Source organism: Macaca nemestrina, chromosome 2 (assembly GCF_043159975.1).
Source record: "Macaca nemestrina isolate mMacNem1 chromosome 2, mMacNem.hap1, whole genome shotgun sequence".
Taxonomy (NCBI): Eukaryota; Metazoa; Chordata; class Mammalia; order Primates; family Cercopithecidae; genus Macaca; species Macaca nemestrina.
The window spans coordinates 43,197,072-43,209,950 of NC_092126.1; the positions used below are offsets into that span (position 1 = coordinate 43,197,072).

The following is a 12,879-nucleotide window of genomic DNA, read 5'->3' on the forward strand; positions in this document are numbered from 1 at the left end:
GGGAGAAAACTTCAAAAACTGTGGCAAAAAGCAGTAAGTGGAGGACAGAAAAAGTTGAATTCAACTGTTGCCTACCATAGGAGAGACAGAATTTGGAGTTGAGTCCTATGAAGAAACTGCCTCCTGATATAAACATCAACACTTTCCAGAGGAAGATAAGAGAATTCAGCGTTTCAATCATGTGTCATGCACAATATCCAATATACAATTACATCTTACTAGACAATGTGAAGAAACAGGAAAATATGAGTTATAGTCATGAGAAAAAAATCAGTCAATATCAACTGACTCTGAGATAAGTCAGACATTGGAATTATTAGGTAAGGACTTTAAAGCAGCTATCATTAATAGTTTCAAGCACTTAAAGAAGCACATGGATGTTTAAATAAAAAAAATATAGGAGAAAAATGGATGAATAGAGGAGGATCCTCTGCAGAGAAGTGAAAACTATGTGAAAGAAACAAATAGAAAAATCAAAAACTAAAAAGTACAATTGTTGACATAAATATTTGCTGGATGGGTTTTGGGTTTTTTTGTTTGTTTGTTTGTTTTGGTTTGGTTTGGTTTGGTTTTCTTTTTGAGATGGAGTGTCACTCTGCCACCAGACTGGAGTGCAGTTTATGATCTTGGCTCACTGCAACCTCTGCCTCCTGGGTCCAAGTGATTCTCTTGCCTCAGCCTCCTAAGTAGCTGGGACTACAGGTGCATGCCACCATGCCCAGCTAATTTTTGTATTATTATTATTATTTTTAGTAGAGATGGAGTTTCACCATGTTGGCCAGGATGGTCTTGATCTCTTGATCTTGTGATCTGCCCACCTCAGCCTCTCAAAGTGCTGGGATTACAGGGGTGAGCCACCATGCCTGGCCTGCTGGACAGGTTTTATAGTGAATTGGGAATGGCAGAAGAAAGAGTCATTGAACTCAAACAGATCAATATAGGTCTTCCAACGTGAAGGGCAGGGAAAACAGAAAACTTTTTTAAAAATGAAAGGGCCACAGTAACATGTGGACCCATATTAAGCAATCTAACATACATGCAGCTGAAAACCCAAAAGAGAAAACAGACAATGGAAAATAAAAACATATTTGAAGAAATCATAGGTGAAATTTTCTCAAATTTGGTTAATATCAGTTTATAGAACCAAGAAGTTCAGAGAACCCCAAGCAAATAAATACTAGGAAAATCAGGGCTAGGCATGCATGATCAAACTGCTAAAAACCAAAGATAGAGTAAAAATGTTAAAAGCAGCCAGAAAAAGAGCAACACATAATGTAAAAAAGAAATAAATGGATAGTAGTTCCTCTTTAAAGATAATGAAGGTCAGAAGACAATAAAATGATACCTCTAAAGTGCTAAAAAAAAATTCCGGAATTCTGTATCTTGCCAAAAATAGTATCCAAAAGATAAAAGTGAGAAAAGATGTTTTTAGATAAAACAAGATTGAAGTATTTGTTGTCATGAGAATACTACTTGAAGAAATGCTAAATAAAGTTCTAAAGACTGAAGGGAACTTAGATGGAAACTCAAATCTACACACACACACTGAAGAGAACTGGAAAGATCTCTTACCTGTAAAGATACATGTAAATACAAAATATTATAGAATTCTTAATTCCTTTAAAGGACAACTAAAGCAAAAATTATAACACTATATTACACACTTTATAACACACAGAGATATGTATCACAAGAATAGCACAAATGATGGGGAGTGGTGTAAAATTAAACTATATTTTTACAAAAAATCTTAGAGGCTAAAGTATATGAAAAAAATATTTATCTTGATAAAAGGTAAGAAAGGGAGAACAAAGGATCAAAACAACAGAGAGGACAAATAGAAAAAAATAAAAGATGGTCAAACTAAATTCAACATCAATAATTGCATTAAATGGAAATGGACTAAATACTATAATTAAAAGTCAGAGATTGTCAAATGGAGTAAAAATGCAAAGTCTGAATATATGCTGCCAACATGAGCTGTACTTTAAATATTAAGGCAAAAATCAGTTGAAAGCAAAAGAAGGGAAAAATATACTCCATAAAACACTAAACATTAAAAATCATGGTTAATTAATATAATGCAAACAAGTACTTTTAAACAAACATCTATTAACAGAGATAAAAAGGGCTATCATTATGATAAAAGATATTGGAAATTCATTTCAAATTCATTAGGAACTCATAACCATCATATATGTGTATATGTCTAATAACTGAGCTTCTAAACACATGAAGCAAAATCTGACAGAACTAAAGAAATATTTAAAACCAAATCATAGTTGGAAATTTTAAAAACCACTCTCTTAGCAATTAATAGAACAACTAGTTAAAAAAAAATCAGTAAAGATATGGATGATATCAATACTATCAAGCACCTTGGACTAATTAACATTTATAGAACAATGGAAAAACATACATTCTTTACAATGCACATGTGATGTTATTCAATCCAGACCTATGTTAGGCCATAAAAGGATTAACCATTTTAAAAAATTTAAATCTTACAAAGTTATGGGACCATAATATAACTAAATGTTACTAACCATATGTCTAGAAAACCTTAAATATTATAAATTAAATAATACTAATAACTCTTGGGTCAAAAAAGAAATCATTAGAAAAATCAGAAATATTAAAAACTGAATAATAATAAAATATGACATATCAACATTAATGGGACACAGCTAAAGAAGTGATTATCAGGAAATGTATAACTTTAAATGTTCACATTAGAAATGAAGAAAGTTTCAACATGAATAAGCTTCCACCTCAAGAAGCGAGAAAAAGATGAACATACTAAGCCAAAGTAAGAAGGAAAAATACAATAAAAATGAAAATTATAGCAATAAAACAGAAAATACGTAATAAAGAAATAAAACCAAGAGTTGCTTTTTGAAAACATTAGTAAATTGAAAAAAACCCTAGTAATACTTAAAAGGAAAACAAAAAGAGAAATACGAATTTCCAATATTGGAAATTAAAGTAGAAATATTATTACAGATCTTTTAAACATTAAAAGAGAATATTAAGAATATGTCAATATATTTGACAAGTTAGAAAAATATGCATTCCCTTAAAAACACACCCTACCAAAACTGATGAGATTTAATATAAAATATGAATAACCCTATCACTATTTGAAACATTGAATTTGTAATAAAAACAAATTTCTTGCAAAAGAAGCTTATGGACAAATGATTTAATTGGTGAATTAAGAAAATAAAGAAGAAATATTTTATTATTTCAATAGAAGCAGAAATTTGACAAAATATAACATTCATTCATACTTTTAAAACTAGATACAGAGAAAACTTATAAAACTTTTAGGGAAAACAGGACAAGGATGTCTTCTATCACTACCTCTATTCAACATTGTACTAGAAGTTCTAGCCAGTGCAATAAAGAATATATGTGCTCATAAAAATTGAAAAGGGAGTAAAATTTTTATGCATAGAAGACATAATTGTGCAGAGAATCACAGGATTAAGAAGTGAATTTAGCGAGAACATAGCACACAAGTTCAACATAGAAACATCAAGTATAGAAGCAAACAATTAGAAAATGAAACAAAAATATTAATTACAGTCAACAAACACACCTTAGGAATAAAATCAGCATAGGATATGCAATACTATTACCATTTTAATGTCTCCATTATTTTAATGAAAAATCAAAATAAAATAATAGGATCCAGAAGTAGGAGAAACCACATTGTAGAACACTATAACCAGAAACAAGGTTGATGTAATTAACATAGTAGGGAACTGAGATGAAGTAGCTATCATAATGTTGTGATTCTAAGGAACTTTTTTTTTTTTTTTTTGGAGGAGTTTCATTCTTGTCAAACAAGCTGGAGTGCAATTGAGCAACATTGGCTCCCTGCAACCTCTGCCTTCCAGGGTCAAGCGATTCTCACGCCTCAGTCTCCTGAGTAGCTGGGACTGCAGGCGCCTGTCAGCACAACCAGCTAATTTTTGTATTTTTAGTAGAGACAGGGTTTCACCATGTTGGCCAGACCGGTCTCAAACTCCTGACCTCAGGTGATCCACCCGCCTTGGCCTCCCAAAGTGCAGGGATTACAGGCGTGAGCCACCGCTCCCAGCCTCTGTGGAACTTTTGACAATGGCTAATTGACCACAGCATTCCTAAGAATAAAATAGGTTGACAGTTTACTAAATAATTACCGTACCTATATAACCAGAAATATTCTAAATCTAGCAGTAAGAAGCTTGATGAATGGCCTTACAGAAAGTTAGAGCTTCTTGGCCGGGCACGGTGGCTCACGCCTGTAATCCCAGCACTTTGAGAAGCTGAGGCAGGCGGATCACGAGGTCAGGAGATCCAGACCACCCTGGCTAACACGATGAAACCCCATCTCTACTAAAAATACAAAAAATTAGCCAGGCATGGTGGCGGGCGCCTGTAATCGCAACTACTTGGGAGGCTGAGGCAGGAGAATGGCGTGAACCCAGGAGGTGGAGTTGCAGTGAGCCGAGATTGGGCCACTGCATTCCAGCCTGGGCGACAGAGCGAGACTCTGTATCAAAAAAAAACAAAAACAAACAAACAAACAAACAAAACACAAAAGAAAGAACTTCTTCTTGCAAGTTCTGAGAAAGCTGCCTGAAGGTAAAATTGAGCCCTTCTGAGGAGGTCCCCTGTATTACATCCACAGGTAAAAAATTTAAATCTTTCTACAAACCTTACCCAGAAAGACTTGTGGTCATTTTATGATGGTTGCTTTGCACTGTGAAACCTATAGAATTTCTAAATATGGGCTAAGTTGAAGCTAATATCTCAATGTTGCATTGTAGTATAATATTTAATATTGAGGCTTATGGAGATCAGATAATAAGTAGTTTTGGCCAGAGAACATCTCACAGTAAGTCCAGTGGATCAACACTCTTACCCTGTGATCACTCCCAATTTCCAGAATGTATAATCAGAACAGACACACTGAGCAACACGTAGAATTCCTATACTGACCCCTTGAACTATAGAGTGATGACTATTATGGCAGAAAGAAGCAAGTGGAGCCCCTGGAACTTCCTCTTTCTACCAGAACAATTAATGCAAAAGAAACACCACATCCCACTGGGAATCACAGAGATCAGTAACACAAGACATGATTAATACAGGAGTGGTAATTCCTATCGCACACCATTTAACTCACTTGTTGGCCTATAAAGAAGAATGACAATGAATTATTGCAAACTTGATCAGGTGGTGTTCCAAATATAGTACCTTTTTAATGAAACAAATCAATACAATCCTTGGCACCTGGTAGGCAGTTATTAATCTCTCCCTCTTTCTCATCTGGGCCTTCAGAATTCATTTCATTTATGTTTGGGGCAGCATGGGACAGCAATACACCTTCCTTCCCTCTCTTGCCTTAAGGCTATGTTAATTATCTTGTTTTCTGTTATAATGTAGCCACAGAGACTTAGTCATTTTGACATTCTACAAAACATTACACAAATCTATTACAAATGACATTCATGCTGATTGGATGTGGTGAAAAGTATAAAACACCTACCAATACATACACTACTAAAAGATTGGAGATAAACTCCATTAAAGTTAGAAACCAACCAACTTGGTGCATTTTCTGGAGGCTTAATGGTCTGAAAATTTGTTAGGACATTCCTTCCAAAATAAAAGTTGTTTCTGCTCCCTGCATTGCCTACCACTAAGAAACAGATCCAATCGTTGATAAGTCTCTTGAATTTTAAAAGCAGTGTATAACACATCTGAGTGTGCTGCTCTGACCTATTTACCGAGTAGCTCACATGACCCCAGTTTTGTGTGGTTGGTGGAACAAAGCAAATGAAGGCTTTTGGGCAGGTTTGGTGAAGTGCAAGCCATTTTGCTTTTAGATCACATGACCCAAAACACACACTAGTACTTGAGATATCTAAGGCAAGAAAAATGCTATATGAAACCTCTGGAATTCTCCTAAAAGAGAATAACAGCACGAGATCCTAGGGTTTTGAAGCAAGGCCATGATCACTTTATGTAGCTAACTGTTACAACTGTTGAGAGAATTTTTGGCTTATATCCCAGGAGAGAATGAATACCTGTCTGTGAAACATCAAATGACCAGATATGAGCTGTTCTTTGTCCATTTGGTAAAGCCATAAGATTAGGTATGTAAAGCAGCTCCATCATGTAAAATAGTATATACAAGATCTATTTCGAACAGGTCCTTTGGGAACAAGTAAATTGCATGAGCAAGTAGCTGAGACTCTTACTTTACCTCTCTCTCATCTCAAACCTTCAGCATCATAGAAAATCTATATGACCATTTGACAAATAATAAAAACTTAGGTCTGATTTACAGACATTACTGCACAATATGCTGGTACAAATTGAAAGTGGCAGCTGCAGAAGTTCAACCCCAATCAGGAGTATCTAAAAAAATGGTAGTCAAAGCAGATCCTCCTAAACCATTGAGCAGTACATTTTGTCATCTACTGTGGCTGGATAAGATTATCAGGAACTCAGGTCTACAATGATTCACAGGCAGTGGCTAATGGTTTTGCTACGAGGGTGGTGTTTGAAAAGAAAAAGAGGAAAAGAAAAAGAAAAATATGTCTTTCCCCAGGGAGATCTGCAGGGAGAGTATGTGAATATACCCCTAAAAATGGGCATGAGTTGTGAACATTTTTGTCCTATGTGATTGCTCACTCATCCCACTCAGGAATGGAGGCTATGTATGAACGCAAAAAGGGCCTCTACCCATCAATCCTAATCTGCCTACCACCTCTGCTGAGTAGTAACTTGCCAGCAGCAGGGATCATGCTGAAAGCCCAATGTGGTGCCATTTTCTGGAAAACCATCTAGTCACATGGTAGCACATTAATTACAGTGGATTCCTTCCATCATAGAGGAGCAACAATTTCTCTCCACTATTAAACAGGCCTTTCTACAGAATGCATATCAGCCTACTCTGCCCTTTGCCATCTGTGGATGTATGAAATGCTTATTCACATTTCTCACAACATTGCTTCTGACAAAATAACTCATTTTCACAGCAAGAGAAATATAACAGTGACTCATGCTCATGGAATTCCAACTGGTCTTACCACATTCCCCATCACTAGCTTGATAGAATCATAGAATAGCTTGCTGAAGACTCATTACAGAGCCAGTTGGGAAACAATACCTTGCAAGATTGGGGTACTATCCTAAAAGATGCTGTTGAATCAATGCACAACATGTGGTACTGTTTCCCCCAAAACTAGTGTACATGGGTCTAGGAATCAAAAGGTGGAAGTAGGAATAGCCTCTTTCAACTTGAAGAATTGATACTTCCCATCCCTATACTTTGGGGCTCTGCTATTTTAAAAAGTCTTAGATCCCAAGAGAGAAATATTGTCACTGGGTGACACACAATGGTTTCATTGAGTTGGAAGTCAAGATTGAGACCTGGTCATGTTGGATTCTGCATGCTAGGGTTGCAACAGGCAAAGAAGTAGATTATTCTTCTGCCTGAGATGATTAATCTTAACTATCAAGGGGAAATTGGGTTGCTGCCACAAGTGTCCATGTCTAGAACCCAACTAGTGGAACCCCTTCTACCCAATAAAGGCAAGTCATGCAGTACTGACAAGGACTTGGATTGTTCAAGTTAATCACATTGACCAAGTATTGTTAAGCAAACTCAGGAATGTCACAGAACGAGCATTAATAATAATAAGGCTGATGCTCCTTCTCATACAATTAGCACAAGGAAAACCTGAGAGTTTGCATTTAGCTAAGAGCTAATACAAAGTAAATATGTTGTTGACTTAATTCAATTAAGAAATTGCTTATTTTCCTTTGGAATTTAAAAATATTTTATTGTAAATTAAACATGGGACTGTGTCCTAGAAAGAAATGTGGCTCACCATCATGGGAGGATAAATGTCCCCCAAAATTGGTCAATAAAAATCAATTAAAATGATTTCATTAAAAGAAAGCAACACTTCAAAGAACCTGGGTACCAATACTGGGATATTGTTCCCAAGTGACTGTGTTTCCTTGAGCTTTACCACATATTCACTCAACTTAAGAGCTTCCCAAAAGAGAGATCTCCCAAGTGGGAAGTGAAATGAGCTTCCCCAGTCAGAAGAAAGAAGCTCTCCATCACCAGAGTACAAGGAGAAGCTGGGAAGCATGAGTCAGAGATGTTGGGGGAAGGCTTCTGTATCAACTTAGCTCATTGAACTCTCACAACCATCCATTGAGGTAGATATTACTATAATTCCCATTTTACTGAGAGAAAACTGAGGCATAGTGAGCATAGAAGAGCTTGCCCATAGAAAGCTAGATCTAAGAGGCAGAGGCAGGATTTGCATCCAGATCTGGCCAATACCCAGAGTGTTTTCCTTTTACCTTCACCAAGTTGCTCCAATCTTTCTGTCCCTAAAAGATCTGCCAGGTTTGCTTACAGTGCAGTAATTCATGGATTAAGGAATGAAACATTCCCCAAGAAAATTAGAAGGTCACAGTCAATAGTGACTATGGAAGAAATATGGCTGCAAACTGCAGTGCAATCCTGTGCTTTTGGCAATTCTCTCAAGAAAAGATGCATTATGTTTGTTTATCATTTAAAATAAATTCTCAACAAGCTGTTTACCTGTCAGTCTGTATCTGTGGGGACTATTTGTGTAACATCAGATAAATGAGCAATTAGAGAGTTTAAAGGGCTCTTAAATGTGGTGGAGCTTGTAAACCTGAACTCCCAGGGATAGTAAATGTCACATCAAATGTCTTCAGTACATACTCCCTGTCTACCTTTTGTTTCAACAGCTGGAACATAACACTCCCCATCCCAGTCTAAGGACACCTGCCTCCCAGCAGCATATAATGGGAAAACTGGTGACCTGAGACACAAGTCACTTGGATTCTAGATTCAGCTGTTCTTGGGTAACCTTGACCAAGTCAACATTTCTCTGTTATTTTGTTAATAAATTGAGAGGGTGAAATGAGAATTTTTTAAAGGGTACTCCAACCTCCAACTTTCTATGCCCGTATGGATCTATGACTTTATGTGTAGCTTCATTCTTCACAATTTCCTAGGCAGGATTCTAAACAAGAACAAGTTTAGCCCTCAACAAATATTGGTGATCATCACCATCATTATTATTTGATAAAGTAGAAAAATCTATATGAAAAACACTAGTAAAACTAGCAGAACCAGGATCTAAAATTTGACCATTAAAGACTCATTTATTTGGTTTTTAAAAAGATACAGCCCTGTACAAACCACAGATATAAGGTGTTTCTGTATGAAGTGAGGATTGGGCAGGGACAGCTCAAGATCCCTCCAGTTAGCCATTCTTTGACCCCCACTTGGGCCCCATGGCACTGTCTCAAATACCTAGGATTCCTCAGAGGACAATTTAAAATGTACTGCTTTAAGCCAACAACCATTTACACCCTTTAAGGATTAAAGAGCCAGCAAAGATTAAGATGAGTGATTGGGAATGGAAAAGTGTAGAGTCAGACACACTTAAGAATACAAGGGAAAGAAAAGCAACTGACCTTCATTGAGGGCCTTCTGTCCACCAGATATTTTGCTATATTCTTTAAATTTGCAGTAATTGGAAAGTATTGAAATTCTATATTTTTTCAGAGGCCCAGTTCCATGCCATGGCTTTTTAAAGCCAATCCCTCTATTTGTACAGCAAATCCCATCTCTACTACTCTGCTCAAGACATTGCCCTGGAAATTCTCACCTCTTTCTCTCTTCTGTCTCAGTCATCTCTCGTCTGGATCACAGTCCTAGCTTCCTAATGGCTTCCCCACCCGTTCACAATGTATTCTAAAACTCACCACCAAAGTGACCCCTCTCAAGACACAAACCAGATCATACCTCTACTCTGTCTAGTGTCTGCAAATAATTCCCCATTATGCTCAGAGTAAAAGCCAAAGTTCTTCACAGGTCTCCAAGGGCCACATGATCTCAATCAGGTCCCCGCCTTCCCATCTTCCCTCACTTTCACTCTGCTACAGCCACACTGGTTCCCTGCTGTTCCTGGAACATCCCAAGCTTGCTCCAGCTTGGTGCCTTTGCATTGGCTATTCCCTCTGCTTGGCACATGGCCCACTCCCTACTTCCTTCAGGCCTTCATTCACTTCAGTGTCCCCTTCTCAATGAGGCTCCCTTGAATTCCCTGTTTAAGGTTGCAGCCCACCCACCCACTTGAGCTTTTCAATGTCCTTTCCTTTTATGTAAATTTATATGTTGAAGTCCTAACCCCCAATACCTCAGAATGAGATCTTATTCGGGAACAGGGTAATTGACGATGTAACCAGGAAAGATAAAGTCATAGTGGAGTAGCGTGGCCTAATCCAATATGACTGGTATGCTTATGAAAAGGGGAAATTTGGACACAGAGATGGACATGCATACAAGGAGAAAAATTGGGCTGCCACAAACCAAGAACTATCAGAAGTAGGAGAGGGGCCTGGAACAGATCATTCCAAGTGCCTTCAGAGGAAGCACCGCCCTACCCACATTTTGATCTCAATTTCTGGTCTCCAGAACTGTGAGAAAATAAGTTTGTATAACATAGTAAACATTAAATTAATATTGTCAAATTAATAAATGAAAAAATTCACCTCTTCTCCTCTGTGTTCTCAAGAAATAATCATAAAATTCTACCTTACTTTTTTATGCCTTAGCTCTCAGACTTTTCTCTGACTCTCCCCCAACCCCACCCCACCTTACCTATTTCAACTACCCATCTTCCTACCCCTGGAGACAATAATAGCATGTTTGGTCCTAATAGTGAGAGGAGTGTGATCCAAGAAGGTATAGCTACATTCATGTTGCACATATTTAATTTTCATAGTACCTCTGTGAAGCAGATATTGTAACACCATTTTACAAATGGGGAAACTGAGGCTTATAAAATTAAGTGATATTCCCGTAGCATCCTGTGCTTAAAATGTTGACCTTAGCACAGCAGGTTCTCAGAAGGAGTGGCATCTTCATCTGTGTATTGTGAGCTCCCAGGCCAGGCAGGGCACGCAGTAGGTGCTCTGTGAACACTGCTAACCTCTCCATTGTGTCACCCCTGGCAAATGGCAAAGCCGGACTGAAACATAGCCTGACATGACAGCTCGCACTCTGGCCATACCCAGAGAACATGGCCCACAGAACACGGGCCACACTACAGCTTCCTTTAATTTTTACTAAAGTTTTTCAGCAGCTTCACCTCCCCACTATCTACCCAAAACATTTCCCCACCCATGTTAATAACCCTCTGGGCACCCTCACATAAACAAATGTGCAAATGTAGGGTTTTTGTCTTTATTTTTTTAATAGGATCTCATACATACATATGTGCATCTTGCTTTTCTCATTTAGCAATCTTCCTGAAAACTCCTTCAGGTAAGCTTGTTTGGCTCTAAATTATTCTTTTTGTTGACTACATGGTATGAATGCATCATCATTTATTCAACCTTATGCCATTGTTGGGTGTTTATTTCCTGAGATTATTGGTCATCTTTTTGTTAGTGTTGCTACATAAAACATTTTTATTGAGGTGATATCTATAAATACATTCCCTGGAGTGAGATTATCATATTAAAAATTAAATGTATATATGCTTTTAGTTGTTATAATGAAAATGTTCAAACATGTAATGAACTCTATTGCCCAGTTTCACCAGTTATCAACTTATGTCCAATCTGGTTACCTCTAATCTCTTATCCATTTCCCTACAGTGCAAATTATTTTGGAAGGGAAACAAACAGATTACTTTATTGCTTTATCTGTAAATATTTCTGTCTGTATCTCTAAAAGTTGAAGACTTTAGTTTTCTTTTTTACCTCATGAACTAAGACAGAGGACTCTTAAATAACATAATCAATATCATAATCACATCTAAAAAAAACTAATAATTTCTTCCTAATCATCCTGAGGTGGCCGAGGTGTCTCTATCACTAGAATGCTTAGGGATGGCCAGGAGTCTCTCCTACTAAAATGCCTGGGGTTGGCCAGGAGTCTCTCCTGTTAGAACGCCTGGGGTTGGCCAGGAGTCTGTCCTGTTAGAATGCCTGGGGTTGGCCAGGAGTCTCTCCTGCTAAAATACCTGGGGTTGGCCAGGAGTCTCTCCTGTTAGAATGCCTGGGGTTGGCCAGGAGTCTTCCTGTTAGAATGCCTGGGGTTGGCCAGGAGTCTTCCTGTTAGAATGCCTGGGGTTGGCCAGGAGTCTTCCTGTTAGAATGCCTGGGGTCGGCCAGGTGTCTCTCCTTAGAATGCCTGAGGTTGCCCAGATGTCTCTATCATTAGAATGCCTAAGGTCTTCAATGTTTAATTTTGCTCAACTGAATCACAAATTTACACATCGTTCAAATCAACATATATATGTTTTATGCATTATAATTGCTTAATATGCCTCTTGTCTCTCAGGGCTCTTATCTATATATTCCCTTCTTCGTGTATCCATGTCTCTCTGTCCTTCTGTTGGTCCCTGCCCCCCTCCCCTTCTCTCTCTCTTTCTCTCCAACCCCCCACGTCAATAACTTTGTTGTAGAAACCAGGCCATTTGTCCTGTAAAGATTTCCATAACCTGGAATTTGAAAATTGCATCACCACAATATTACTTAGTTTATTCCTCTGTTCCCAACAATTGGTACTTAGATCTAGAAGCTTGCTAAGATTCAGGTTAGACATTTTTGCAAGAATACTTATAGGTGTACTTCCATCAGGGGGCACATAATGTCTGATTGTCTCCTCTTAGGGCTATTAGCAGTCACTGATGATCTTGGTCTAGATTCTTCCTTTCAGTAGAAGCTGCAAAGGGGAGATACTTTATAATTCTGACCTTCATTTATTAGCTGGCATACTTCTATCAAGAGGAAATTCTCTTTACCAATTCA

At 37.7% G+C, this 12,879-nt stretch overlaps 1 long non-coding RNA gene across 14 annotated transcripts in view; it reads right to left on the reverse strand.

The window, feature by feature from the left end:
• The window catches only part of LOC105469972 (uncharacterized), a 98,177-nt gene that overhangs the window by 37,633 nt on the left and 47,665 nt on the right, over positions 1–12,879 (reverse strand). The window lies entirely within an intron of this gene.